This window comes from Loxodonta africana, chromosome 24, assembly GCF_030014295.1.
Source record: "Loxodonta africana isolate mLoxAfr1 chromosome 24, mLoxAfr1.hap2, whole genome shotgun sequence".
NCBI classification, from domain to species: Eukaryota; Metazoa; Chordata; class Mammalia; order Proboscidea; family Elephantidae; genus Loxodonta; species Loxodonta africana.
The window spans coordinates 33,668,821-33,695,771 of record NC_087365.1 but is presented as its reverse complement, the minus strand read 5'-3'; the positions used below and the strand labels follow the sequence as shown (position 1 = coordinate 33,695,771).

The following is a 26,951-nucleotide window of genomic DNA, read 5'->3' as shown; positions in this document are numbered from 1 at the left end:
CCTTCTCTCCTTAGGCACACTATCTTCCATTATTATTCCTCAAATATACCAGTACATTCTAGCCTTAGGCTTTTTTTCTACTTACTCTCTTGGCCAAAATTACAATCTGCTCCACCTATCTTGAACACTTTTTTTTTTTTCTATAAAATATATGGCCTTCTGATACACTAAATAATTTACTTAGCGATTACGTTTCTTGTTTTTGTTTCCCTTAACCTGCTGCCATTGAGTCGATTCCGACTCATAAGACCCTATAGGACAGCACAGAACTGCCCCGTAAGGTTTCCAAGGAGTGGCTGGCAATTCAAACTGCTGACCGTTTGGTTAGCAGCCAAGCTCTTAACTGCTGCACCACTGAGCTCCTTTGTCTCCCTTGACTAGAATATAAACTCATGTAAACAAGCTTCTTTCTTTTGTTCACTGATGAAGCCCAAGAGCCTAAAACACAGTAAACACACACACAGTAAACACTTATTTGTAATGAAATGGATAAAGAAATCGCTAAATGAACAATTCTAACATATCTTCTTCAATCCCTAATCACGGAAGAGTTAATTCCCATGGGGAAACAGCATTATTTACATAACAAAAATTTTTTAGCTAAGTCAGAGAACCTGGACTTGATTCCTGACAATAACACTTAAACCCGTAAAACCAAACCCGTTGCTGTTGATTCTGACTCATAGCGATCCTATAGGGAAGAGCAGAACCGCCACATAGGGTTTCCAAGGTTATAATCCTTACAACAAGTGGCTAGTGGGTCCAAACCACCGACCTATCAGTTAGCAGCCCAGCACTTACATAACCACTGCACAACCAGGGCTCTTTATTCTAACACTTATCGCATGATAATCTTTGAGTTATTTAACATCTCTAAATCCTAGTTTTTCCATCTCAAAAAAAAGTGGGCGGTAATACTACTTTTGCAGGGTTCTTAAAAAGATTAAATAATTATATATATGTGGAAAAAATGCTCTGTAAATGTTATTTATAATTTATAGTGTCTATATAAAAAATTTTTTTTTATATAAAACTGAGTATGTTCTTTTAAAAAATGTTTTAGGCTTTTGAAAATTGATAATATTAGAAATATTTCCTACAAGGATGAGAGCCATGGGGGAAAGTGGAATTAAATGAAAAACAGTAAAGATTAAAGTGCTACCTTTACTTAGCACTTACTGTCAGGTACTATGTAAGAAATGTACAAATGTAATGACAAACAAAATATCTTAAAACTATAAACATCGCCTTGAGTTTTTATACCAAATTTGGCTTCCATTAAAAAAATATTTTAAACATAAAACAATTCTGTTATCTTTTCAAGTCTGCAAAATAAAACAGAACGGTAATTTCTTCTAAGGTGAACTCTATAAAATCCACTGCATTTCATTCTCTGACTTACACATGAGCTAAAATTTAGCCCCATGTACAGTGACTAACTCACTCCCTTGGCCTGGTACGTAATTTTGATTTACCTTCCTTATTTATATTGTACCATTTCAGATGTTGTATAATTTATAATCTACTAAAGATTCTTTCATTTTAAATATAAACCATAAAGTCATCAGTAGTCAGCCAACATCTGAAGAAAATGAGATGTAACACAGAAGCCTTAACACTGATTGCACAGGACAGTCTTCTGAATCAAAGGGCTTGTTATAAAAGGTCACCATTACCGCGTTCTGCACAGTGGTCACCTCCTCCTCCTCCTCAATACCCAAAAGGTCACCATCACCACGTTCTGCACAGTGGTCACCTCCTCCTCCTCCTCAATACCCAAAAGCCTATTCGCTACACAACCATGACATCAAGACAAGTAAATTTAGAGGCAGGAAGAAAAGTCCAACATATGGGTGCTCGTTTTCTGCATGATAAAGTACTATTCTAGTTACTGGTCTATATCAAGTTATTGCTGGAAAAACATTTTTTAATAGTGTAGATAAAATTAACATTAATTATAAAGTCCAAAAGAAAATAAGAACCTTTAAATCTCTACAGAAATAGATTTTAAGAACCCATATTAACTTCATGCAGAAAAGGTTAATCAAAGTACAGGCTGCAAACATTTAAGAATAATAATTCTCTCCAGATAATTACACAACCAAAAAAAAAAAAATGGTAGAATTGTGACGGGTTCTGCAAACAACATGATGGTAATTTCCATAATTTATACTTGATGGCACAGGGTATACATATTATATTTACATAATTAAAATTCATTAAATATTTTAAATTCTTGAAAAGAATAAAAGTCACTGCTGTATAACAGCAAAAAAGAAAAAAGCTAGAAACAACCTAAGTATCAATTTGTAACCTGCTACATAAATCACGTATTCATGCCATAGAACAGAATACTATGTAGCCATTAAAACAAGTAACTGGACTGAAAGACACTTTTTTTTAAGTTGCAGAATACATACAGTGTGTTACTTTTGCAAACAAAAACAAAATATATATTTCTATAAGTAAAGATAGTATAAATAAACACAGAAAAAGTATATATCTTAAACTGGTAATTGTGGTTACTTTTGCAGAGAAGGGGTCTGGGCATAAAGAAGGTGGTAACGGGGAACTTTAGTTTTATAACTAGTTTGAATTTTTAAAAAATAAAACACGTATAATTGATTATTCATACAATTTTAAAACCAGGCAAGACAAATCAGAAAGAACAGAGGATCTATACTTTAAGCCTCATCTTCTCCCCCGAGCTCCAGACTCTTCAGTCTGAATGTTACGTATAACTGCCTGCATGATTACAATGACCAAATCGGAACTCTCCATACCTGGCACCTCACCCCAGCCTTAGCCACCCACCCAACTGCTCAAGTCAAAAATATAAGCATCATCACTGATTCTTCCTTCTTTCACACTCCTATCATCAACCAGTTCTAATAATTCTACCTGTAAAATATACCTTTAAAAATACATCTACTTTACTTCACATCTAGTCCAAGCCACAAACATCCCTTCCCTACTGACAAATTACTGCAAGTCACTAAACTGGTCTGCCTGCCTCCACCCTTACACCCTCTTTCCTTCCTCTCCAGCCATCCAGGTAGCCAAAGCAGTCTTTTAAAAATGAAAGCAAGATTATGTTTTCTCTGGTTTGAAACATCTAATAGCTTCCTATCTCACTTAGGGAAAAAAATTCAAATTCCTTACCCTGGCTTATGGAATTCCACTCATGACTGACTCTGACCTCACCTTGTATCATTCTTCCCTCATCACTGGTAACTCATTTCTTTTTTCAAACACACTACAGTCACACTAACTGTTCCCTCTTCCAGAAATGCTCCTCCCTCTATCTTTAAATAGCTAACGTCTTCTTGTACTTAGTTTGCAACTTACATATCACTTCCTCAGAGAGGTCTTCCAGGACTACCCATTCTAAAGTAGTCATCCAGTTATTTTCTATCACATCACTGAAAATTTTCTGGTTTCTGTGTTGACTATAAAGTCCACAAGAGTAAGGCCCTTGTCTATCACGTTAACCAGTATGTGGAATACTCTGTAGTTTTTTATTGTTGTTGTTTTTAATTTACTGATGTCCATAGTTTACATTAAGGTCTACTCTTTGTGTTGTACAGTTCTATGGGCTTTATATCATGTATTTGCCATTACAGTATCATTCAGAATAATTTCACCACCCTAAAAATCCCCTGTACTTCTATTCATCCCTCCACCTCCCCCTAAGCCCCTGACAAACATTTATCTTTTATAGCTCAGCCTTTTCCAGAATGTCAGATAGTTGGAATCATATAGTGTATAATCTTCTCAAACTGGGTTCTTTCATTTATCAATATGTATTTAAGTTCCTCCAATGTCTTTTTGTGGCTCGATAACTCATTTCTTTTTATCACTGAAAAATATATCATTGTGTGGATGTAGCGCAGTGTTTATCCAGTCATCTACTAAAGGGCATACTGCTTCTTCTTTTTTGTATTACGTAACACCAAGTCAGTTCCGACTCACAGTGACAGTGATCCCACGGACAACAGAACGAAACACCACCCAGTCCTGCGCCATCCTCACAATCGTTATGCTTAAGCCACTGCTGCAGCCACTGTGTCAATCCATCTTGTCGAAGGTCTTCCTCTTTTTCGCTGACCCTCTACTTTACCTACCAAGCATGATGTCTCTCTCCAGATAACACGTCTAAATTTCTTCTAGTTCTTGGCAATTACAAAGTTGCAATAAACATTCATGTGCAAGTTATTGCGTGAATATACGCTTTCGACTCAATTGGGTAAACACCTCAAAGTGTGGCTGCTGAATCACATCGATAAGCTTGTCGAGCTTTGTAAGAAACTGTCAAACTGTCTACCTAAGTGGCTAGACCATCTGCATTCCCAACAGGAATGAGAGTTCCTGTGGCTCTGCATCCTCATTAGTATTTGGTACTGTCAACTTTTTGAATTTTAGCCATTCTAATAGGTTTGTAAAGGAGCCCTGGTAGCGCAATCGTTAAGCACTCAGCTGCTAACTCAAAGGTCTGTGGTTGAACTCACCAGCGGCTTTGTGGGAGAAAAGACCTGGCAATCTGCTCCTGTAAACGTTAGGGAACCCTATGGGGCAGTTCTACTCTGTCCTACAGGGTTGCTGAGTCGGAATCAACTGGACAACACACAAAAACAGGTTTGTAAGGAGCCCTGGTGGCACAATGGTTAAGCACTCAGCTGCTAGCCAAAAGGTTGGTGGTTTGGACCCACCCAGCAGCTCCACAGGAGAAAGACCTGGCAATCTGCTTTCATACAGATTATAGCCTAGGAAAGCCACTGGGGCAGTTCCACTCTGTCATGTGGGGTCTGGCTGCTGAGTTGAAAATCGACCGGGCAGCACATAACAATAACGTAGAGGTATCTCATTGTTGTTTTTAATTTGCAATTCCCTTAAGATGTATGATGGTGAGCATTTTTTCATACACTTATTTGCCATCTATATCTTCTTTAGTGAGCTGTCAATTCAGATTTTTTGCACCACCCAAGGAGCCCACTCTACACACTACAGCTAATAATAACCTAGAAAATTGACCAGTATTTTAGACAAAGTGAAAGTAAAAATATTTTAAGTGAAAAAGGAAAAAAAAAGAATTATATTAAAAGCTAACTATTTGACTGAGGGCTGAGGACTATGGTCTCAGGGGACAATTATCTCAATTGGCATAACATAGTTAATAAAGAAAATGTTCTATATCCTACTTTGGTGATCAGCATTTGGGGTCTTAAAGCTTGTGAGCGGCCATCTAAGATACTTCATTGGTCCCACCCCGTATGGAGCAAGGGATAATGAAGAAAACCAAAGATATAAGAGAAAGATTAGTCCAAACGACAAATGAACCACAACTACCACAGCCTCCACCAGTACCCTGCTACCACCACTGACAGGGATCACAATAGAGGGTCCGGACAGAGCTGGAGAAAAATGTAGAATAAAATTCTAATTCACAAAAAAGACCACGCTTACTGGTCTCACAGAAACTGGAGAAATCCTAAAAGTATCGTCCCTGGACATCCTTTTAACTTAGCACTGAAGTCACTCCTGAGGCTCACCCTTCACCAAAGATTAGACAGGCCCATAGAACAAAAACAAGGCTAAATGGGCATACCAGCTCAGGAGCAGGGACGAGAAGGCAAGAAAGTACAGGAAAGCTGGTACAGGGAACCCAAGGTCAAGAAGGGGAGAGTGTTGACATGTTGTGAGGTTGGCAACCAATGTCACAAAACAGTATGCGTATTAATTGTTTAATGAGAAACTAATTTGCTCTGTAAACCTTCATCTAAAGTACAATTAAAAAAAAGAAAACTATTCAAGGGTAACTTAGGGTTGCTATGAGTGAGAATCAACTCAATAGTATTGGGTTTGGCTTTTTTTTTAATCCACACTTGTGAACATAAAACATATTTGTAACAAGGCAAAACAGAGCAAAAAAGCAGAGCTGATACCCTTCAAATCAGATGGATTTAAAACAGAAAAAGAACATACAGGGAGATTTGAATTCTTTGCTTGCAAGAAGTTTAGAACCTATGATAGCCAAATTCCAAGATGGTCCCTAATGATCTTCACCTCCTGGAATCCACACACTTATGTAATCCCCCCCAATATTGAATTGGGGCTGATCTATGTGACCAATGGAACATGACAGAAGTGACTTCCAAAGCAAGGGCACAAAAGGTAATACAATTTCTGCCTTGATCTCTGGAATTGCTTGCTTTATGGGAAGCCAGCCATCACACTATGAAGACACTCAAGTAGCTCTACGGAGAGACTGATGCAGAGGTGAACTGAGGCCTCATACCAAGAGCTAGCACCAACTTGCCAGCTGTGAGTGAGCCACAGTGGAAGTGGATGCTCCAGTCCCGGTCAAGACTTCAGAAGACTACAGTCCTGGCTGACAGCTAAAACTCTGAAAGAGATCTTGAGCCAGAACTACTCCCTAGTTCCTGACCCACAGAAACTATGAGAGATAATAAATCATTGTTATTTTAAGCCATTAAATTTTGGGATAATTTATTGAGCAGCAATAGAAAACCAACACAAAAGTCAAAGTATACTATTTGCCTAAATGCTAGAGGAAAAGAAAATCATACTGAGGTATCAACCTACCATGCTTAGGAGGAACAACCCCTACGTTTTTACAAATTACACCGGGTGTATAGTATGTATCTCTCTAGAACCCATTCTTCCTCTCTAGCACCTCCCTTCTACCTTATATCTCACCATCTTTTCCAATGTTCCTTTTATTTTATAATCTATCCCTTCTTTCATCTGCCTCACATATTCCTCCTTGACACTCAACCTGAAAGCCAATTTCAACTCTGCCTCCATGTTTCACCTTTAAAATTCATAAGATACAGAGGAGATGGATTCATCTGCAGTGTGAATGTCCTACTGAAAATAACTGACTTTTTACACGTGATTTTTCAAAAGCCTTCACAATCAAGTATAGTGATGTGCAATCTACAGCTTCATGCAGAAAACCATTGTGACTTGAATATATGAAGACATCAGTTTGAATCTAAGATTTAGTACAATATTAAAATAATCTATTACTGATTACTCTTTCAGTTACAAAATACTTAAAATAGGGTCAATTCTTTACACTTTTATTTAGTTTGAGTAATGTTTACTATCACGCTAGGGAAATGCGACAGAATGTCTAATATATAAAAAAGGTGCTAAAACATTACCAGAGGTAAAAATTAACCTTAAATCTTCCTGAAAGGCAGTGGAAAAAAATGTGGAAAGGGATAAACACACTTCACGAGATTATTTCAGTAACATTTTGCCCCATAAGCACCAAACAAGCAAATTATATTTCTAAGCTTATTTAAAAATATGCATCCTATTTACAGACAAATTATTAAACAGTAGGGAAATTATGAAAACTGCTTGGTTTATTTTCAGAAATAACCAAAAAAACCAAACCAAACCCACTGCCGTCAAGTCAATTCCGACTCATAGCGACCCTATAGGACAGAGTAGAACTGCACCATAGAGTTTCCAAGGAGCACCTGGCAGATTTGAACTGCTGACCTCTTGGTTAGCAGCCAGAAATAACATATCCAACATAATGTTATTTCTATAGACCACATCTATTTTGACTTAGAAAACCTTTAAATAATATATATAAAAAAAAAAAACTCAAACCCGTTGCCATCGAGTCGATTCCACCTCACAGCGATATGACAGGACAGAGCATAACTGCCCTATAGGGTTTCCAAGGCGCACCTGGTAGATTCAAACCGCCGACCTTTTTTGTTTAGCAGCTGAACTCTTAACCACTGTGCCATGGAGGCTCCAATTTCATACAGGCCTATATTATTTTTCAAAAGGAATCACACAGACACACACACAATTCAGAACACAGACAAAGACAGTAAGGGGAAAAACCGCTTGATGAAACAAAGTACAGAGTTCAAAGAGCTAAAGAACGCAGTGGTATTCAGAGAACTGAAACCTAATGAAGTCAAACTCTCAAAAAGCCTTACTAAAACACAAGAGTCATACATACTAATTGGAAACACTGAGTAGTTTCCCTTGGATAGGGCTACTCAGTCAAGTTTCCAAACCAGTATTCAAGTGAAAGAGCTATGTATCAAAGGATTTTGTTTTGAAAAATTCTATATACCAGCCATTACTGTGAAGAATGGACTGTAGCCACATGCCAGTTGGAAAAAGAACCTTGGAGTTGATAATGGTTCTTGTCTGGGTTGAAAACTAGATCCTGTTCCCTAGGGCCATAGTAGTACAGACCATCTAGAAGAAACAATTTTTAGATCCCATTCTCTAAAATGATAGCTAATGACAGCAAAGGAGCTGACCTTGGCATAAGGGTAACTAGGAAAATCAGCAAAGGGATGAAAGTTCTTTCAGGTGGGTTAAACCAAAAAAACCAAACCCAGTGCCACCGAGTCGATTCCGACTCATAGCGAGGTGGGGAGAAGTTGTAAATAACCATTTCCATAACTTTAATTTCTCGGCAAAAAAGAGAGAGAATAGACTAAACCCACACTAGATGGAGCAAAGTTGCTTTCCTATTTATTGGAGAAAGGTACCCTAAACAGGGAGGTAGGTTATGAACCATTTCCATTCCCCCATCTAACAATGACATCTTGGCTCTCAACACTGAAAGCTCTTTTTCCATTTTCCCACCAAATATATCAGTGTGTGCTACCAAAGTGAATTCTAATGAACATGCATTAAAAGATGATTATCTTATTCAAAGAGGAAAACAGGAAGCTACAACTTTCAAGGTTTAACAGTATAAAGACAGAGTTTAAGAAAATCGGCAGCAAGACCTAACTTAAAGCATTTATCTGCTGGACTAAACTAGGTACCTAGTATTCCTAGAGGCAATTTCTTTCCATTCCCCCAATCTATTTTCTGACAAACATTTTAATATTTATTATTATAAGTTACCTCCTGTTTGGCTTTGACTGACTATTTATTGAGAGAGTTTGAAGGATTTAACATGTCACAATAAATACACCCACTCCTCACTTATCAACTACCTCATCATTTGACATTTTGCATTTACAACAATAGCAAAAATTCCACTATCCGACTATCTTGTGCATTATCGATGTACGTCTGGCAGTAAGAAACACCAAGGTGCAAGGTGAGAGTAACGCTGGCTGTGATGCTTAAGGTTATGTTTCCACTTGGCTGGATCATGATTATCAGTTTTGGCGGTTACGTAATGATGTATTTTGACAGTCACATAATGATGTAATCTGGCAGTTATGTAATGATCTGATGAGGTGGATCTCCATTTTTGCATAATGCCAATTTTCACATAATGACCTGGTCTTTGGAACCCAACCATGTCAATAAGTGAGGAATGGGTGTATACTGTTTTGGGAATACATATATTGCTCTTTTGCAAACAATGCTTGTGTGAAATGATATAACCTAATTACATAAAAAGTTGAATTAGCTGGCTACCAAGAAATTCATGTTTCTGACCATCTCTTAATACCCCGTGAATTCCCTTCAAAATACAAGACCTGATAACTCATCATCACCCATCCTTCCAACAAATCTCAGATCACCTCTAAACATTAAGAATTATCAAGTAAATCAGAAGTCAACACTAATGAGTTATTGAGTAACACAGACGTACAATTTATAAACAAAATTCATACATTTTTCTTAAAAGGAGCTCATAAAGCATCATTAGTCAGGTTGTATTAAAAACCCAGAAGAAAATGGCAGAGAGAGAATCAGCTATGACCAAGAGCCTAAATACTGAAAAGAAAATAAATTACTACTTACTCAGGAAACAAACAGGATCATAAAAGCAGAGGCAATTCTACGTTCAAATTTACATCTGTAGGCTTTCCCAAAATTAACTCCTCTGCTTTGAATCCAAGAAGGAACTGCATAAAAATATTATGGCAAACAAAGCAAAATGCCAGCACATCTTATTTATTCTTATAGGTAAACAAAAAGAAATCAAGAAAAGTTAAATACATTTCCCAACTCGGCAAAGATTTCCTGAATATGACACCAAAAACACAGTCGATTAAAAAAAAAAAGGTTAAACTGAGCCTCATAAAAATGAGAAACTTCTACTTTTCAAGAGACACCATTTGGAAAATTAAAAGAATGCTGAGCTGGCAAATGTTGTCTTATATATATATTTTTATAAGAATTAAAAAAAAAGGGAAAAAGATAAGCAACAGACTGTAAAATGCATTTCCAATAAAAGGCTTTTACCCAGAATTTACAAAGAATTCTTACAACTCAATAATAAGACAAGCAATTCAATCTGAAGGTCAAAATACAAGACTTGGCCAAAAACTTGTGATCTCTCTAGCTTTATTATTCAATGTTAATTCCATGATTTAAAACTATGGTTCCATAAAAGAGCCAAAAAAAAAAAAAAAAAAAAGGATAAAACAAACAAAGCAAAAATACTTACGTCACTGCCATACTTGAACCTGTTCGGTTTGGTCCTTTTCAAAATTACTAAAATATATACTAAGACTAGGATCACTCCCAACCCCTTCTCCTGAAAGGGGGGGAAAAATTCTGACAAGTAGCCAAGTCTCAGAATAAGAAATTCCAAATCATCATACGATGAATAGGTAAGAAATAAATCACTGAAATTATTAAAATAGATTTTTTTTCCATTCAGAGTCACTGAAAACGAAAAATCTGTTTGGATACCTTTAGGCAGACTTGTATTTTCCTAGGCAAACAGAGACAGCAGGACCTCTAGGAGAAGAATCAATTTCTTTTAATAAGATCCTCCTCTCCAGTGAAATTTAAATGACACAGGGACTTATTTGCCTAAAAGCTTAACCCTTTATAAATGTATATCCAACCACATAAATAGTTAAACGGGAAAAACAGAGAAATCCAAAACTAGAGAAAAATAATACAGTTCCTGTTTCCATCCAACTTTCACCTACTACTTTTAACCTATCATCATCAAACATTTAACGAAGGACTATAAATTGGAGAGAATAGTTCTAAGCATTACTGTGAACAACAGGAAAGAAGGAAGAATACTAGTAGACTCAGAAACAGAAAAGATACTGGGCAGCAGCATACAAAATAAGTTATTAGAGAACATATCATGTTTGTGAATAGGAAAACTTAACACTGTGAAAATGTCAATAAGACCCAAAATGATCTACAGATGTAATCTCAATCCACATTCCATCAACATTCTTTAAAAAAATGGGAAAACTAATTACCAACTTTATATGGAAAGAAAAAAGACCCCGGATAAGCACTACTGAAGAACAAATCACACTTTCCGATTTCAGAAGCTACTATACAGCCACAGTAGTGAAAACACACAGACCGATGGAACAGAATTGGGAACCCAGAAGTAAATCCATCCACCTATGGGCAGCTGATCTTTGACAAAGCAACAAAATCCATTAAATGAGGAAGAGATAGTCTAACAAATGGTGCTGACAAAACTGGATATCATTTGCAGAAAAATGAAACAGAATCCATACCTCACACCACACAAAAACTAATAAAAGATGGACCAAAGACCTAAATATAAAACCTAAAACTATAAACATTATGGAAGAAAAAACAGGGGCAAACCTAGGGACCCTAATTTATGGAATAAACAGACTATCAAACATAAATAAAAATGCATAAACGGCAGAAGATAACCTAGACTGGGAACTCCTAAAAATTAAACACTTATGCACATCAAAAGACTTCTCCAAAAGAGTAGAAGTCTAGAGGCTAGGCAAATATTTTTGGCAATGACACATCTGACAGGAGACTAATCTCTAAAATTTATAGAAAACACCAACACCTCAACAACAGAAAGACAAATAACCCAATTAAAAAATGGCCAGAACACATGAACAGGCACTTCACCAAAGAAGACATTCAGGCAGCTAGCAGACACATGAGGAAATGTTCAGATCATCAGCCATTATAAAAATGCAAATCAAAACTATGATCACTTATCATCTCACCCTGACATTACTGGCACCAATCAAAAAAACAGAAAATAACAAATGTTGGAGAGGTTGTAGGAGATTGGAACACTTATACACTGCTCGTGGGAATATAAACCGATACAACCATTATGGAAAACGATATGGCACCTCCTTAAAAAGCTGGAAACAGAAATACCATACAATCGATCCATCAATCCCACTACTATGAATATATCCTAGGGAATTAAGAGCTGTCACACGGATAGACATATGCACATCCATGTTCACTGTAGCATTATTCACAATAGCAAAAAGATGGAAACAATCTAAACGCCCACCAACAGATGAATGGATAACTATGGCACATACACATAATGGAATACTACATAATGATAAAGAACAATGATGAATCCACGAAACATCTCACACCCTGGATCAATCTGGAAGGCATTATACTGAGTGAAATAAGTCAATCACAAAAGGACAGATATTGTATGAGACCACTATTACAAAAACCCAAGAAAAGGTTTACACACAAAAGAAAACAATCCTTGATGGTTAGAAGAACTGGAGAGGTAGGGAGGGCAAATCACTAACTAGATAGAAGACAAGTGATAACTCTGATGAAGAGAAAGACAACACATACTATACAGGAAGTCAGCACAACTTCACCAACGCAAAGTCAGAGAAGCTTCCTACACACATCCGAACACCTTAAGGGACAGAGTTACTGGGGTTGAGGGCTGGGGACCATGGTCATAGTTCATAGAGAAAATACTCTACATCCTACTTTGGTGAGTAGCGTTTGGGGTCTTAAAAGCTTGCGAGTGGCTATCTAAGATACATCTATTGGTCCCATCCCATTGGGGCAAAGGAGGATGAAGAAAACCGAAGACACAAGGAAAATATTAAGTCCAAAGGACTAACGAACCACATGAACCACAGCTTCTACCAGCCTGAGCCCAGAAGAACTACATCGTGCTCGGTTACCACCACCGATAACTCTGACAGGGATCACAATAGAGGGTCCCAGACAAAAGGGGAGGAAAATATAGAAAAAATTCAAATTCACACACACACACAAAAGACCAGACTTACTGGTCTGACAGAGACTGGAGGAATCCCAAGTCTATGGCCCCCAGACATGGTGCTAATTCAAAACTAAAGCCACTCCCAAGGTCCATCTTTTAGCCAAAGATCAGACAGGCCTATTTAACGAACAATAACACACATGAGGAACTTGCTTCTTAGTTCAATTAAGTATACAAGACCAAATGGGCAAGACCTGCCCAAAAGCAAATATGAGAAGACAGGAAAACTGGACGAATGGTCACGGGGAACCTGGGTGTAAAGGGAAAGCGGGAGAGTGCTGATAAAATATAGGGATTGCAAGCAATATCACAACATATGTATAAATGTTAGAATGAAAAACTAATTTGTACTGTAAACTTCCACCGAAAACACAATTAAAAAAAAAATAGTATAAACCCCAAGGCAAAGACAAAGGAAGAGGAGTTGACAGTAGATAAATGTAAGCAACATTTTGGACAATGAAAAGCAACAGCAGCTAGGTTCTCTCCATTTCAATATATACAGAATATAGTTTTTAATTAAGGCCTCGAAAAAACTAAGAACAGAAGAGATAATCTGGGATTGCTGTTTGACTATTAACTTTCCACAGAAGCAAGTGCAGCTAATACCTCTCCTATGTTACTTTCCTTCCCACTTCCAAAGCAGGTCTATAATTAAATAAATCAGCTGAAAATGTCTTTTAATTTCCAGAATAAATGAACTTCAAAAACTAGGTTAGTCCATCCTTCAAAAATAAAACAAAACAAATCCCTTCCCTATTAGATAAGATTTAGATTTAGCTCAATTTGACCCTATTGTTGTATGATGGTGGCAACTTTGTGTAGAGTCATTACTCGGTATCCACAGGGGACTGGTTCCAGGACCCTGCATCCCCCCGCAGATACCAAAATCCGAGGATGCTCAAGTCCCTTATATAAAATGGTGTAGTATTTACATATAACCTTTGCACATCCTCCCATATACTTTATTTTTTTTGTTGTACTTTACATGAAGGTTTACAGAACAAACTAGCTTCTCATTAAACAACTGGTACGTATATTGTTCTATGACATTGGTTAACAACCTCACAACAAGTCAATACTCTCCCTTCTCATGCTTGGGTTCCCTGTTACCAGCTTTCCTGTCCCCTTCTTCCTTCTAGTCCTTTCCCCTGAGCTAGTGTGCCCCTTTAGGCTCATTCTATTTTATAGGCCTGTCTAATTTTTAGATGAAGGGTGAACTTCAGGAACAACTCCATTACTCACTAAAAGGGTGTCTGGGGGCCATACTCTCAGGGTTTCCCCAATTTCTGCCAGGCCAGAAAGTCTGGTCTTTTTTGTGAGTTAGAATTTCATTCTACGTTATTCGCCAGCTCTGTCCGGGACCCTCTCCTGTGATCCCTGTCAGAGCAGTCAGTGGTGGTAGCTGGACACCATCTAGTTGTACTGGACTCAGTCTAGTGGAGGCTGTGGGAGTTGTGGTCCATTAGTCCTTTGGGCTACTCTTTCCCTTGTGTCTTTAGTTCCTCCAATAAACTTTAAATCATCTCTAAATTACTTGTTAACACCTAATACAATGTAAATGTTACATAAATAGCTATTTTATCACAATTGAAGACTTGCTCTAGAAGGTAGCCTTTCTCTTCTATGAGGTTCTTGAGCTCTTCTGGGAACACTGCTTCACCAGCCAATACCGATTCTCCCATGATCTTTAAGTTCTTGAGGCTGTGACACCAGCGAGCCATCCCTTACTAGCCTAAAAACTCCTTCCTCTCGCTCTTCTCAACTCCCTCACGATTAGCCTTTGAGGGATTGCTCTGACCATTTAATTGGTTTTTTAGGAGCCATTTTTTCACAGCTACAAAGGGTGCACACAACACAAGTAGCAAACGAATAAAGGAGACTCGAGGCGAACAATGCTCACGAACGAGTGCTGCTTAGAGGCTGAGGATCTGTGAAATGGTGGGAGGCTACAGCAGGGTATGCCTACACATTACTTCCCTCACATGGATTCAGCACAGTGCTCAATGTGCAGCAAATTCAAGTTTTGCTTTTTGGAATTTTTTTTTTTTTTTTAAATTTTTCTGAACATGCTTGGTTGAAACCACAGATGTGGAAACTGCAGATACAGAGGGCTGACTGTACTTTTTAGAGGCTCAGTTCACGAATGAGGAAAATGTCGCTATATTTCACGTATAGTATAAGCATTAAGAATATCTAACGCACTATTGAGCTTACTTGCTAAAAAAGACTAAGAATGTTTTGCATTTTAGACAAGAACAGGAATAACTTCCCTATGTATGTCAACAATATTTTCATGACAAAGCATAAAACAGAACAAAAAGCCTGGTGAAAATAAAATCCTAAAAATCATTCTCTCAGTTTATACATAATAAACACATTCTACCTTCCTACAACATTTTCAATTTCTTTAAACATTCTGAAATCATGAATTATCATGTCAGTTTCTGCAGCAAACATCTACATCTTTTCTAGGAGCAAACAGTTGTCAGTGTTTCAAATCCTGGTAAACACAAACATTCCATGTATAAACTAAAGTCAAATGAAACTTATCAGTGGTTAACTAAGATCATCAAAAATCTGAAACTGGAAACATGATAAGCAGTTGAACTACTTTGGTGCTTCCTTTTCTTTCTGTTCAACTTATTGTTGTACGTCATTGAGTCAATTTTGACCCACACCGACTCAACGTGACAGAGTAGAGCACAGGATTTTCTTGGCTATGATCTTCATGGAAGCAGATCACCAAGTCTTTCTCCCACAGAGCCACTGGGTGGGTCTGAACTGTCAACCTTTAGGGTTAGCAGCCAAGCTGGAAAATCATAAGACTGTACGTAATCCATCATTAAGGATGTTACTGGGGCTGAGAGAGTAATGAAGATCCACAAGATGAAATGCAATAGATAGCCTGTACACACAGTATTATCCATACCTCAGTTTTTCCAAGAGTGAATGGGGGAACAAGCTTTCAAAATTGGCCCTCTCTCTCTACTGTGAAGTCTCACTGTCACAGGGTGACCCAGTCTCTTTATACAAGTTTTTGTCCCTTTCTTTCCATTCCCATTATCACCTTCCTAGCCTGATTCTAGATCCTCTCAACTCTAGAAAATATTGTAGATCTTGATACTGCCAAACAAATCTTCATAAAATACCATCTTTGTCCTGTCAATTAATATGGTTCCAGACTGTCCTGAAGTAAGAAGAAATCAAAAAGCCAAACTCATTGCAGTCGAGTAGATTTCAACTCATAAGGACCCTACAGACACAACAGAACTGCCCCACAGGGTTTCCAAGGAGCAGCTGGTGGATTTGAACTACAGACCTCTTGGTTAGCAGCTGCAGTTCTTCACCACTGTGCCACCAGGGCTCCAAAGTAAGACGACTGACATCTTTTCCAAGCTTTCTTCTATTACTAGGCCTTTACAAACCTTTTGAACTAAACTCCAAGTAACCTAGTCACTGTACTACCACCACCTCAAGTCCCTTCCTGCCTCTGTACCTTCACTCATCCTGAGTCCCAGTTTTAAATTTTCTCTCTCCCTTAATAATTATTCTTCATACTCTTCTTTCAGCACTGACTGCTTCGAGGTATTGCTTTAACTGTATTAAATTTTAACGTGGATAAGGACTACCTTACCAGAGGGCAGGGAACATAGGTTATACAGAGGAAGTCAAGTCCAAGCCCAGACTAGATGCTGCAAAGCAGCAGCCCATAAGACAAATTCTGTCCACAGGGACGATCTGTTCATCTGCAGTGTTTATATATGAATTCTTAAGTCTCAAACATTGAAAAATAAAGATTTCTCACAAAATCTGGATTTCCAGCTTCTCTGTAGAAAAAAGTTTAAGATACTCAGGCAACACTTGTCCTACATTCCCCTAGATCAATAGTGAACCAATGGTCAAAATGGTCAATTTCATGTTATGTGCATTAACCTCAAAAAACAGAAAAAGAAAAAGCGAGCAAAAACTGCTTAACAGCTACCCCTGCAGAAGGGACATGAAATCATTGATTTACTTAAGTCCCAATCTGATCTATCATTACTGATTGAAAGGGCTCGCCTAGCCCTCCAGGCATGTGAATTTGCAATGCTCACTCTAGATAAGCTTACTGGATGAATTAATGAATTGAGAGGATAATTTTAAGAAAGACAAGATTGATTGTAATGATGATAATGACAGTAATGGCAACTAACATTTAAGGCTTATTGTGAGCTTGGTATTGTTCTAAGCAGAAATACATTATCTCATTCAATCCAGTGGATATTTACATAAATTATTATTCCTAATTTACAGATGAAGAAACTAAGGCAAAAAGAAGTTAAGCAATTTGGCCAAGGTCATTCTGGCAAAATTTGGTAAAGCCAAAATTCATGATCAGACAATCTATACATTCTTAAACCCTACAATATGATTCCTTCAGACTAACATCCTTTCCTTTGTGATCAACTTTAGAGCCCACTCTTTCTTTGCACGGACTACTAAAAAGCAAACCAAAGCTCCCTTAAATGCAGATGGCATTTCTGGTGTTTTTCTTGTCTTGAAAAGAAACTGACTGACAGAGGAAAGGTTGCAGAGCCCAATAAAACGTTATCTATTTTCTCAGAAAGCAAGACATATTTCTGGAGTGAGATAAATTTGATATGAATTCTTAGTTTAAGACCATAAAGTGATGATACAGCATGAAAATTCTTCTTTTCTGGTACAGAAAGATCTATCTGTTATGGTAAACAGTCCCCAGACATGGGGGAAAAAAAAAATCACAAGCTTCTTGTGGTCAGGGACTGCTTCTTTGCACAAGTCCCTCCAATGTTTAACACAGAGCCTTGCACAGAGGAGGCACTGAGCATGTATTTATTTTAAAGGAACCAAGAAATCCAAAGTTAGTAACTTACAACACAATGCAATCCTTATTACAGCACTTACCATCTTACTTTTTATGATAATTACTAACCAACAAATTTGTTTTCCTAACAAAAAACACAAAATCCTTGAGGCAAGGGTTTTTAACACAACAGGGGCTTAATAAATGTTTGTTGAATATTACAAAATTAGCGAGCCAACACATGAAGCACAATGACTGAACTAGAAGGAACCTGACAGATCATATTCAATACATTCATTAGACAAGTGAGGAAAGTGAGGCCCAGAGAGATTTACTAAATGAACTGCCCATGGTGAAATGGACATGAAAAGAGAGAATGGAGGGAGGGAGCCAGCTGTCTGATTAGGGGGAGAGTAACTGGGAGTATGTAGCAAGGTGTATATAAGTTTTAGTGTGAGAGACTGAAAACTTGATTTGTAAACTTTCACTTAAAGCACAATAAAAATTACTTAAAAAAAAAAAATGAACTGCCCATGATCTACATAACAAACAATACCATGCCTAGAACCAAGATCTCCTGAATTTTGACCCAGTTATCTTTCCACAACGAACTGCTTTGTACGCTAAGGATGAAATGGATACTTTGAGAAATAGTTTAAAGATAATTGGTATGGAGAATTATCTTTCCCAGAACCTAACTTTTTTTAACTTATTGTATCACCACCAAAGAAATAAAAGCTGCCTTGTTCCTGTACTGCAGATAACACCGCCTTCTTTCTGCCTTCTTTTTATGTTCTCCTTATTTTTCATTTTCATGTCTTCATCAACTTCCGAGGCCTCCTGTTCTCACCATTTATCGTTTACCTACTTTCTTTCTTTCTTCCTTTCCTTGTATCTCTCACAAACACCCCACCGTCTCTTTCGTTTCTCTCCATAATTATCAAAAAAAGCTTAAACCCACATTTCATTATAGCATTGGCCTGGGACACCATAACGAGCAAATCACAGCCTTGATCTCTAAGCATTTATATGGCAATTAGTTAACAAATACATAAACACAAAAGGGTCACAGAGATGAATGAATAATAAACTGATGTTCACAGTGGAGATAAGTACCTAAGTATGGACTGGACATTTATGTGAAGGGAGGTGGTAATGACAATGACAACTAATATTTCACGGTTACGGTTAGACAAGTGAATGAGATCACTCTCTTCCTATTCAGCTTTCTCACCTACCGATTCACCTACTCTAATTCACTCATTCCCTAGTCTCTCTGTTCGATTTTCTCCATGCTGTACTTTGTTTTTTGGTTTTGGCTTATCCAATACTCTTCCTTTTCTCTCTCCCGACCTTTTAAAGTGAATCTGTCCTGTCCTCATGTTTTCCTTTTCATTATTATTGCCAACTTCTCCCACCCTGTGGATCTAGATAATACCTGAAGTTGTGAATTCATTTTCTTTTCCAAAGATTTAGTATGTTTTATTATATCTGATCCTCACAACAATGCCAGGGAGGCAACAAGAATCAATATATCTATTTACAGATATATAAACTGAGGTCCAGCAAGGCTAAATGACTTGCCAAAAGCTACGCAGCTTATAAGTGGCAGAATCAAATCAGAACCCAGGACTTTTCTTTAAGGCCTCTATTCTTTTCCACTGCAACGTGTTGCCTTCTTTTTAATTCCTTCACTTCTTAACCATACATACGTACATGTCTGGACAAGTATACATAAAGGTAAATACTTATAAAACAGCACAAGTAGAAAAAGTATGTGTGTATACCTAAGGGAGCCAGAAAAAGGGAAAAGTCAGGAAACTTAATTAAGAGCACAGTGTGGCCCACAGGCTAATCCTTGCAGTCGAGGGTGTGGGTTTCAGATCCAACTGGAAACTGCCTATGTCTTCAACCGAATGATGCAGCCAGCATCAACACTGCTCTCTCCCCATACCTCCCCACAAGTTATGTGGCCAGGACTTGCTCTCTGCACCATTTCTGCCCCCAAATCTCTCTCACAAAAACGACACCGTACCTGAAGTTCCCACTGTTGGAGTCACTTCTTTGGGTTAAGGCGTTGTCTCCAGAAGGCCACTGTTACATGCATGTTACCTGAGAGGGGAAGGAGGGTGCGTTAACACATTGCTCCTACAGTTAAACACATCAGATTAGAGATGACCTTGGGAATCTGACAGCACAAGGTCTTTAAAAGCAAGTTCGATGCGATAAATAATTTTTGATGGGGGAGGCAGGCAGGAGGGGGGATGAGTGAGGAGTAAACAAGTCATAGCACGGAGGATGCCCACCTGAGTATGGCGGACACATGGAAAAATGAGGATGGCCATATAGACACACACTCTGCCTACTGGGGTCACCGTAAGGACAGCCCCCAGAAATCTGGAGGCTCCTGGGGTTAGGAAAAGAAAAAATATCCCAAGGATCTGGGTACAGTCAGCTCTGAAGAGAAGCAAAAGAGCTGGGCTGGCAGCAGTTTTCCAAGGATGAAGCACCGCAAGACTGGACATAGACGGAGGCAGGAACAGCTTCCGGTTAACTGCCTCTAGTTCTAAGGCTAGTTTCCAACCCAACATTTTTAGCTGAGGACCGACCTCCCAACCAGAGAATGCTGCAATTCAATTCTGTGAACCCCCTCACTAATTTATATTGACTCAAAGCCAGTATCATCTACAGCTACAAAAATCAACATGCCTTTACTGAGCGCTTAATATCAGCCCAGAATTTGACTAGGTGCTATACATACATAGAAAAATAACTATATACTTTTGTCTTAATTCATATAAATGAAATCAAACCCCAAACTCCAAACCCCAAGACTGAGAGAGAGGTGAGGAACAAGGAAGCAGAAAAGACAGGTGATTTATTCCTGTCAGTACTAACATAAATTTCTTGAATGAATACAACAACCCACTTCTAAGCCAAAGTTCCTTGTTAAACTCTTGTCTAAACAGTGAAGAAACACATTCTAGAAAAAAAAAAGTTTATATATACACACACATACGTATATACCTTAGTACACCGGAAGAATAACAGACTGGGAGTTAGAAAACCTGGGTTAAAGTTCTAGCTCTGACTCTTAACTAGTTTTAGGTTAATTATTTAACCTCTTTAGTTCTCTTTTTGCTAAGAAGTTGGACTAGCCCAAGGATAGCATATACCCGGCATTCGTATCACCCATAGATAACTGAATCCACAGGACGCATCACTAATCAATCCCCAGAGAACCGACAAGATTAGAATTCTCAACACAGTGCTTCTGGCAGCTATTTCCAATCAGAGTTGGCCTATAAGCCAAAATATATTTGTCACTGTGAACTAGATGATCTCTAAAATTTCTTCCAACTCTAAAATTCAAATACTAAGTTTCTGTAGAGTGGGAAAACATCTCTTTCAACAAGCTTAGATCAATATTGTTGACGGTCATAAATATAAGTCTAAAATTCCAAGTCCTCCTCCAAATTGCACCTGACCTGGTTCTTTCTAATTTCACAAAGACACTAACGAACAATTCAGTCTAATACTATTAACGTATGTAACCTGACAATATTATTCAGACTTATTAATAAGTTCTTTTGACAGAAAACGTGTCCTTTCTCCAGACCTAGAAAAGCCTCATCTAAAAATACAGCAACAATATTGCACTAGTAAAGTGTTAAATTCAATCCTTTGATTATCCCCACAACCTCTCTCCAAAGTTAGTCCTTGTTATCTTTCATTTACTAGCAGAAAAGTTGGTGGTTCGAATCTACTCAGAAGCACCTCAGGCATCTGCTCCTGAAAGGTCACAGCCTTGAAAACCCTGTGGAGCAGTTCTACTCTGCATACACACATGGGGTCACCATGAGTCAAAACAGACTAGATGACAGCTACTAACAAGAGTCTGCAACAGCCACTCTCCCATCTTTTCACTCTTTTATCTCCAGGGCAATCTTTCTAAATCACACATGCATTTACACCCTTCCCTGTTTACAAATCTGTACCTATTACTATCAACATAAAATTCATATTTTTTAGCATTATACTTAGAACTTTTCACATAGGTGACTCATTTTACCTTTCTGGCCACATGTCCCACAACCTTCTCCTTTTCTACCTTTTTTCTTCCACAACTCTCTGCACTTAGATAGAGCATTAAAGCAGTTCTTCTGCCTGCCCTGTCCTTCCTTTTCCCCACCTCTGTGATACTCCTCATCATCAAAGACCCAACTTCAGGTCCAGGGGAAGATCCTGCCTACTTCTCTGGCCAATGCCCAGGTAAAAGTGGTCACTTCTTCCTCTCTTGTCTCAAGGTTTTTTGAGCTATCCTCTGTATATCCACAGTATTGCTTACATCAATAGTTCCCAAGACCATCAGAATTACCTGAGGCATGTTTTAAAAATCAATTCTTAGAGGCCAACCCAGACCTACTAAATCAATGAGGAAGTGAGATCCTGGAATTTCTACTTTTAATAACCTCTCTAATTATTCTAATAGTCAAACTTGAAAACCACTAGCTTCTCTGTCTCTCCCAATAGGTGTAATAACGTGTTTCTTAAACGAATGTAGAAATGGTTTAAACCAGAATACGCTGAAGAAGTATTCTGCACTGGTTTTTTAATTCATACCATATCATAGTTGACTTGATTTGTATGCTGAAGATGGAGAATTCTTTTTGGATTCACATCCCAAAAAACTTACACTCACTGTTTAAAAAAGTTGTTGAATTTCCACCTTCATTTCTAGATCTCAAAACCAAAGTAACTCTACCTTGAGTAAACCTGTGAATACACAGTGCAGGTTCTCACCAGATGTGCTGGGAGAACTTTATTTCAGCTGAGAAGTCCTTAGCAGATTTTGAGGGTGGAAATACACTGTCTTTACATACTTAAATGAGCCTGGTGGTACAGTGGTTAAAGCGCTCTGCTGCCAACCAAAAAAGGTCGCGGTTCCAACCCATCAGCCACTCCGTGGAGGTGGAGGGGGATGGAAACCCCAGGTCAGCTCTACTCTGTCCTATAGGGTCGCTAGGAGTCCAAATCGACTAGATGGCAGTGGGTTTGGTTTAGGATTTACATACTTAAAATCAAATTATATTATGAATAGATACAAAAGGAACTGATTTAAGTGCAAAGATAAGTGAGTAGCTGACTGACTCAGGGCTCATTTAATTTCCAAAGAAAAATCCCACTCTTCCGTGCCCATCCCGCACCCCCCCAAAAAACTATATAGCAGCTGTGAAATAATAACAGATAATGTAACAAGAGTAAGATGCGGATACAACCAAGAAAACGAGCTGTCATTGAGAATCATGAATTTCGGTAGTTTGCAAGTTCACCTGGTTGCAGAGGTGGCTAACTTGAGGCCCAGCGTCTGTCTTCGGAAGCACAGACCCTGTGTTTACCTCTCTCTAAGTCGCGGCCCGGAACTAAGTGTGAAAACTTGAGTTCCCCACTTGGATTCATGTCCTCATCACGTTTCGACCCTTAGGATACGTCCACGGCTACTTTTGTCTTTACTACAGAAAAGCGCATTCTCAGGAGGGAGGACGGTGACAGCTCCACGTCTGCAAACTCGGCGAGAGGCGCCAGTGGGGCCGCGACGGTGGCGGGCACCGGGAGGGGCGTCCGGACCGGGACCACCATGCGGGGGGACAATAGAGGGAGGAGGAGAGGAGGCAGCCGCTGTGCTGGGTCCCCCTCGCGACCGGGGGCTCCGAAAAGTCTTCGGGAAGGCCAGACCGGCAGCAGGTGGCCTGGCCGCCGCCCCTCACAGGGGCCACGTCGCCCGCGCCAACCGCAACCACCCTGCCCCGCGTAGGCCGGGCCGCGAACCAGTAGCTCCCTGGCGGGGCGGAGGGGCGCCGGCCGGACCCTGGCCGCGCCTGCCAGGGCCCAGCCCTCTCACAACTTGGCGCCCGTGAAACTACCGGCTGCGAGAGCCTCGGCCCGGCACTGGCCGCTCGGACGTCTGTCCGACCCACCCCCCGCCCGGCCTTGGCCGCCGGCCCGAGCTCCCCGCGCCCCGTACGGGCACCAGCTGAGGGAAGGAGCTGCCGAGGATCTGGGATCCCGCCTTGCGCACCGCACTGCTCCACTCCTCCTTCTCCCGAGATACTCTTACCAGCTTTATCCTCTCTCCCTAGAACCACCCCCAGTCCGCCCGCGGGTGTTTACCGGGACTCGGGGCGGCGGCGACTCCTCAGTTCCTCGACTAAGATGGCAGCCGGTCCCGAGCCCCGACCACAGCGACCAGAGCAAGTTGGCGGCCAACGCGCAGGCGCCTCCGCTAGGGAGCGGCCTGGACTACAAGCCCCAGCAGGCCTTGCGCGCGGCCGGCTGCCGGTCCAGTAGAGCTGGCAGAGGCTGGTCAGCGCAGCTAAAGCGAAGCTTCCACGCCCCCAGGTGTGAGGAACTCTCGGATTGGCTTTTTTTTTTTTTTTTAACCACCCTCCCCAGACCTGGTGGTGCAGTGGTTAAGAGCTCAACTGCTAACCAAAAAGGTCAGCAATTCAGATCCGCCAACCGCCCCTTGGAAACCCTGCGGGGGCAGTTCTACTCTGTCACTACGAGAAGGCAGAACCTCTAAAGATTACAGCCGTGGTTCCTAAACTCTGTTGTTGTTGTTTGTTGGGTGCCGACTCTAAACTCTAGTGTGCATCAAAAAGACTTGTTAAAACATGGAGTGCTGGGCCCCAACCCCAGAGTTTCTGATTCAATCAATAGGTGTAGGATGGGATCTGATCGTTTGCCTTTCTAACGAGTTCTCTGGTGATACTACGTACGTAAGAATCACTGAACTATACCAAAACCAAAAACGGGTTGTTGCCTTCAAGTCGTTTCCGACTGATAGTGACCCTAGAATGCACACTCTGGAGTTACACTGATTAGGTTCAAATCCCCCCTTCTCAACCTCTTAACAGGGTACTCTTAGGGATGAAGATAATAGCTTATACTTAAATAGTGCCAACGTGCCAGGTGTTCTACGAGCCGATTTACACACCAATTTTTTTCTGCTCCTCCCAACCACTCCCCCAACTAATTTTTGCCGATTGCCATCAAGTCCACTCTGACTCAAATGGTCCTACAGGACAGAGTAGAACTGCCCCACAGGGTTTCCAAAGAGCAGCTAGTGGATTCAAACAGAGCTCTTAACCACTGTGCCAACAGGGTTCCTAAGAATGTATGCGCTAGGGTAATCAGGGGTTTTCTAATTAGTGCCTCAGGTGATTTTTGTCACCAGGTACGTTTGGGAAACTTAGTGATCCTTTAAGGTATCAGGTATTTTTATGACCATTCAACAGAGAAGGAAACCAAGTCTCAAATAAATTAAATGACTGTCCCAAGATCACTCAGCCAGGGGCCAATGATCCAACCCAAGTCCTCAGGCTCCAGATTCTGCGTTTCTCTATATACATATATATATTTTTTTACTTTTACAGCAAAATCTGCTCCCCTTCAACAGTTTCTAGACGTAATGATCAGTGACATTGGTTACATTCTTCACATTGTGTCAACATTTTTCTTATTCCTGTTCTAGTTGTTTCACTCCCATTGACTTAAACTCCCAGTCCCCAACTTTCCCATCTATGTTTTAAAATAGCTGTTGTCCATTTGGTCTTATACAGGTCATTTTTTAAAAAGAACCTAATACTCAAGGATGACAATCTTTACTTTTTAAGCTAAACTGTTACTTAGTTTAAAGGTGACTTCAGGAGGTAGTTTTGATTCAAAATTTGAAGAGTAACTCAAGGCAGTAGTCTTGGGGACTCCTCTAGCCTAATAGACCCAGTAAGTTTGGATTCTTAGAGAATCTGAAGTTCTGGTCTACATTTTTCTCCCTTTTTATCAGGATCCATCTATTGTGTCACTGATCAGAACACTAGGTACTAGGTACAATCTAGTTCTTCTGGCCTCAAGGTGGAGGAGGCAACAGTTCATATTAGTCCTGTAATTCAGTTCCTTCTCTGATTCTTGGGTTTCCTTCTTTCTCTTTTGTTCCAGGTGAATAGAAACCAATAGTTGTATCTTACATGGCTGTTCATAAGCTTTTGAGACCCAAGACACTACTAACCGTACTGGGAGATAAAACATAAACTTTAAGAACTATGTTATGCCATTATGCTAAGTGAAATTAGTCAGCACCAAAAGGACAAATATTGTATAAGACCACTATACTTAAGAAATAGTTTAAACTGAGAAGAAAATATGCTTTTGTGGTTATGAGAGTGGGGAGGGAGGGAGGGTGGGAGAGGGGCATTCACTAATTAGTTAGTAGATAGGAACTACTTTAGGTGAAGGGAAAGATAGCACATAATACAGGGGAGGTCAGCACAACTGGACTAAACCAAAAGCAAAGAAGTTTCCTGAATAAACGGAATGCTTCAAAGGCCAGCGTAGCAGGGGCAGGGGTCTGGGAACCATGGTTTCAGGGGACATCTTAGTCAATTGGCATAATAAAATCTATTAAGAAAACATTGTGCATCCCACTTTGAAGAGTGGTGTCTGGGGTCTTAAACGCTAGCAAGCAGCCATCTAAGGTGCATCAATTGATCTCAACCCACCTGGATCAAATGCGAATGAAGAACACCAAGGACACAAGGCGATTACGAGCCCAAGAGACAGAAAGGGCCACATGAACCAGAGACTACATCATTCTGAAACCAGAAGAACTAGATGGTGCCCAGCTACAACCGATGACTGCCCTGACAGGGACCACAATAGAGAACCCCTGAGGGAGCAGGAGAGCAGTGAGATGCAGACCCCAAATTCTTGTAAGACCGGACTTAATGGTCTGACTGAGACTAGAAGGACCCAGGTGGTGGTCATGGCCCCTAGACCTTCTGTTGGCCCCAGACAGGAACCATTCCCAAAGCCAACTCTTCAGACATGGATTGGACTGGACAATGGGTTGGAGAGGGATGCTGGTGAGGAGTGAGCTTCTTGAATCAGGTGGACACTTGAGCCTATGTTGGCATCTCCTGCCTGGAGGGGAGACGAGAGGGTGGAGGGGGTTAGAAACTGGCGAAATGAACACGAAAAGAGAGAGTGGAGGGAGAGAGCAGATTGTCTCATTAAAAAAAAAAAAAAAAAAAAAATTTTTTTTTTTTTTTTAGGGGAAGA

At 39.7% G+C, this 26,951-nt stretch overlaps 1 protein-coding gene across 3 annotated transcripts in view; it reads right to left on the bottom strand.

Moving 5' to 3' along the window:
• The window catches only part of ITCH (itchy E3 ubiquitin protein ligase), a 151,890-nt gene extending 127,765 nt beyond the window's left edge, over window positions 1–24,125 (bottom strand). For 2 of the 3 annotated variants that reach the window (XM_003411667.4, XM_064276000.1), the window contains exons 1-2: window positions 24,006–24,125; window positions 19,870–19,946 (exon numbers count right to left, since the gene is read on the bottom strand). The gene's annotated coding sequence lies outside the window, so the exon portion shown is untranslated. The remainder of the gene's footprint in view (window positions 1–19,869; window positions 19,947–24,005) is intronic. The other variant, XM_023550161.2, reaches the window with a different exon arrangement.
• Between the last annotated feature and the right edge of the window lie 2,826 nt (window positions 24,126–26,951).